We start from the raw sequence: 4,745 nt of genomic DNA on the forward strand, positions 1-4,745 counted from the left end.
AGGGGGGAAACCCTATTCTTCCACAATCAGAAAACAGAGATACACTACAGCACCTTCACGTGAAAAACAAAGAGAGAGCAGAAGAGAGAAAAGAGAGAACGTGTGAGAGAAGAGAAGGGAGCCGCCGCCCAAGCCACCACCATTGTCGCTGGTCACGCACGCGAGCAAGGGAGAGAGCGCGAGTAGAGAGGGATTCGCGAGGGAGAGGAAATAGAGAACGAGGACAGCAGCTTTTGAACCTTCTTTCCATCTCCAAACTTCTGTTTTTCCATCACCAAACAAGGTAAGGGCTGGTCTTAGGATCTTTTGGGTAGAATAGGGGTTATATCATGAGTTTTCTTGGAAAAATTATGATTCTTGCCATGCTTTGACATGATTTTATGTATGAACTTGATTGATGTGCTTGAGGTTTTGAATATGCGATGTGTGCTGGACTTTTCCAGGTCATATTGGGTTACACTGTGAACATGTTACTATATTTGATGCTGGTAGATGACTTAGAACCCTTAGAATAGAATGGCTTAAACGAAATTGATGGCAAATGCATTCTCTGTCAGATTTCTGTGCTGGACAGTAAACTTCAGGTCCTATTTTCACTTGTTTCTGGTCGTCAAATAAAGAAATGATTAAAATACAAATTGTAGATCTTCGAAAGAGCTTTCCAGGCATATAAAGATCATAAATTTTGGTCTAGTATTGTGTGTTGTAGGTCGTTTTGGGTAACTGTCATACTTGCTGTTTTTCCCTGTGTCGGACAGAAACTTTAAGGACTAATATCACCTAATTCTGGGACTCAAATGAACAAGTGAGTAACTAGAGACTTGTAGATATTTAAAATAGCTTTCTAGAAAGGTATCATACGTGATTTTTGGTTGAAAGATGCATTCTGTGGCTCTATTTTTGTGAAAGTTGTTTCTGCTGTCAATATGTTGAAGTTGCGATGATATATTATGCATGAGTGAATGTTCTTGCGTTCCTTTACGTGGATTATATTTATTTTCTGAGTTAATGGTTCAAGGGTCGCTCACCTAGCCGTAATTCCCTTGTAACCCGTGAATGTTGTGTTGTGAAGGTTGTTGTATAAAGAGTATGATAAGACTCTAGGATTGATTTTAGAGACTTAACAAAGAGAAAAGTGTAATAAACTCGCTTGCCAGTAAATGTGAATAATTGGACATAGGTCTGGTGAGGACTATGGACCATGAGAACGATGGTACCTTGCACGCGAGGGTGTTTTGTGGGTTGTACGGTGAGTCCCCACGTGATTGGCTGACTGCGGTCGCCTTGTGATTCTGTGGACGGACGGTGAGTCTGGCGGACGGTGAGTCCCCCCACATGATTGAGGGTTGTACGGTGAGTCCCCTCCGAGATTTGTTCATCTGCGGATGATCGTGATTATGGCCATGGAAGTTTTGGTGGGTTGTGTGAAGTGAGATTCCGTTAGTAACTGACTTTTTCCCATAAAAGACATATAATGTACTTATATTATATATGTTGTTGTTGATTTTGTCATTATCATTCTTTTGTTGGACCTGACCCTGCTTGTTTGCTATGTGTTTGTTTGGGGGGGGGGTAGATGGTCGTGAAGATAATGGCGATGACTCATTCTTGGGAGTTGATGCTACGTGACGTGCCAATACCGGAGGACGACTACACTTCAGAGGAAGAGGAAGAGGCTAAGGAATAGGGTTTTGGTTGAGAGTCTTTTGTTTTCTGTTGGGGTTGAGAGTTTCCGAAGTGTTGGTATCGAACAATTTTATTGCTTAAATTCGAATGAACAAGTTTTGATGTAATCTTTATTTTCATTCAGGCCTTTGATTCGTACTCTTTACAGTTGGTTATTTAAAAAGTTTTACGATGTTGGTTACTTCCGCGTGTTTTTGGAAAGGTTATGTTTCAAGAGTTTTCGTAAAATGAGAGGTTTGTCATTAATTGAAGATTAATAAGTGAATTGACGAAAACTCTTTACGAAAATGGGTTAATTAGTTACTGAGTAACACTCGAGAAATCGGGGCGTTACACCTTGAACTTCACCATCAGAGTCAACATCCTCTGATTTTGATTCATCAAAAGTCACCATCAGACTTTTCTTTGGTTTGAAATGCTTCTTTGACTTTTCGTCCTTTGATGAACCTTTGTATTTGCTCTGCCTGTGCTTCCAGATGCAGTTGAGCTTTCTGGATATCAGAGTCAGCTCATCTTCATCAGAATCTTCTGATGCTTCTTCAGATTCTTCTGCTTCAGCTTGGAGAGCTTTTGACTTCTCAGATTTAGCCTTCTCAGAGCGCTTCAGCTCATGGCATTTCAGTATGCTGATGAGTTCTTCTAAACTCATATGCTCAACATCTCTTGTAAGCTCTATTGAAGTCACTAAAGGCATCCAGCTTTCAGGAAGACTTCTGATGACCCTTATGACATGATCTTTTGTAGTGTAGCTTTTGTTGAGAGGTCTTATTCCAGCTACGAGCAACTGAAATCTGGAAAACATATCCTCAATGGATTCGTCAGGTTCCATTTGGAAGGATTCATACTGCTTGATCAGAGACAACGCCTTTGTCTCTTTCACCTTTTTGTTTCTTTCATGTGTCATCTTTAAGGAATCAAGGATACACTTAGCAGAATCACGATCAGTAATTTTCACATATTCTTCATATGAAATGACACTTTGCAGAATAGCTCTTGATCTGTGATGATCTCTGAACTCCTTCTTTTGAACTTCACTCATCTTCTTCCTTGGGATCTTTACACCATGTACATCAACAGGAGGGGTGTAGCAATCTACAACAAAATCCCAGAGATCAGGGTCAAAGCCAAGAAAGAAGCTTTTGATTCTGTCTTCCCAGAAATCAAATCTCTGACCATCAATGATAGGTGGTCTTGCACTGTATTGATATTTGCTTGTAGTAGTGGTGGAATCCATGAATTTTCACACTGGCCCGGATCTACTGAACACTGTTAAGTGTGGTAATCAGAACTTGCGCTCTGATACCAATTGAAGGTGTGAAAAACGACTAGAAGGGGGGGGGGGTTGAATAGAGTTTTGAATATAAAAACTTTCCCCTTGAGATTTAAAGTAAATCTTTTCGGTTTATCTAAGATAGATGGTGCAGCGGATAAAGAGATAGAGAGAAGAGAGAAGCACACAAGTATTTTATCCTGGTTCACTTGATAAATCCCTCAAGCTAATCCAGTCCACCCGTTAAGGTGATTTCTTCCTTCTTAGAATGAAGGCAATCCACTAATCAGGTAAAGTGTTACAATTGGACTTGAAACCTACAAGTGACTAAGAATTACACTGACTTAGCTCACACTAAGATTCACTCTCTTAGTCTTCTCTAGGATCCGATCAACCTTGATCTCCTAAAGGAATCACCACTAAGATACACAGATCCTAGTCTTCTTAAGGATACTGACCTACCCGGTCCCTTAAGGAAAATCAAACAACTGTTTGAGGTTGGTGTTTACAAAGGTTTGCTTCTCAATAAGCTGAGTGTAAACTAAATAAGAACAGATGAAGAAAGTAGAGGCTTGAATCTTTTCTTGTATTGCAGCTCTTGGTTTCTCTCTCTCTCATTTCTTTCTTCTTTTCTTCAGCCTTAAATAGTCCAAGGTGCAAAGGATATTTCTGTTGAGAGAATATGACCGTTGGAGGGCATTTCTGGAACTTCCAAAACCTGCTGTGGCTGAACCTTGGTAGGTAGGCTTTTCAGAAAAGTACACTGCTCTTGTACTTCTTGATAGAGACATTTGCCTTTAACCATTGACTTCTGATCTGACGACGCTTCATGTTGGAACTTGTGAAGCTTGGAGATCAGAGTCAGAGGGAAGCTTGGATCCTCTGACCTTCGTAACTTCTGCTTCTGTACCTTCAGAGCTTCTGGACCTTCAGAGCCTCTGGTCCTTCAGATCTTCTGATCTTCTGATCTTCAGATCCTCTGATCTTCTGATCTTCAGATCCTCTGATCTTCAGATCCTCTGATCCTCAGATCCTCTGATCCTCAGATCCTCTGATCTTCTGATCTTCAGATCCTCTGATCTTCTGATCTTCAGATCCTATGATCTTCTGATCTTCTGATCTTCAGATCCTCTGATCTTCTGATCTTCAGATCCTCTGATCCTCAGATCTTCTGATCCTCAGATCCTCTGATCCTCAGATCTTCTGGTGACAGAATCAGAACCTGTTTGTTAAAACACTCAAGACAAACATTAGAGTATCATAATTGTTCATCCACAAATAAATACTTGTTATAATCAAAACATAGAGTTGTACCACATGACCAAATCTTGATCTTACAGCTTCGGCTCAGAGATGGAAAGGGATGACCAGAGGAGAAGAAAATTGAGGCAGATCTAGAAATGGAGATGGAACCAAGAAACCTAATTTGATTTCTATGAGACGGAACAATGAAATCCCTTTATGGGTTTTCCTCTTCATCATCAATCACTCATCGATGTTGGTGTTGCAGTGTTGGAGTTTCGATGAATAAATAAATAAATGGGGTCACCGGTGTTGGATGGAAGATTTTTTTGAACGTGGGTAAGATGGAAGATGGAACATGGATGATGGAACAATGAATAGTTAATTTACATTACTTATCATTAATTGAATTCCTAATCATTAACTAATAAATAGATTTTTTTGAATTTCTTAAAAATACCTAATTACCTGGAAACCTGCTGTACTAGGTAAAAAGGTGCTTGTGTAACTATGCACAAGTTTTTACTTCTGCATATTAAAGATTTCC

General features: G+C 39.9%; 1 long non-coding RNA gene across 1 annotated transcript; it reads left to right on the forward strand.

Moving 5' to 3' along the window:
- On the forward strand, positions 1-1,818 carry LOC130731878 (uncharacterized). Its single transcript, XR_009016870.1, has 2 exons — positions 1-283; positions 1,577-1,818. It is a non-coding gene; the product is annotated as an uncharacterized LOC130731878 (long non-coding RNA).
- Positions 1,819-4,745: the final 2,927 nt, after the last annotated feature.

Source organism: Lotus japonicus, chromosome 1, assembly GCF_012489685.1.
Source record: "Lotus japonicus ecotype B-129 chromosome 1, LjGifu_v1.2".
Classification (NCBI taxonomy): domain Eukaryota; kingdom Viridiplantae; phylum Streptophyta; class Magnoliopsida; order Fabales; family Fabaceae; genus Lotus; species Lotus japonicus.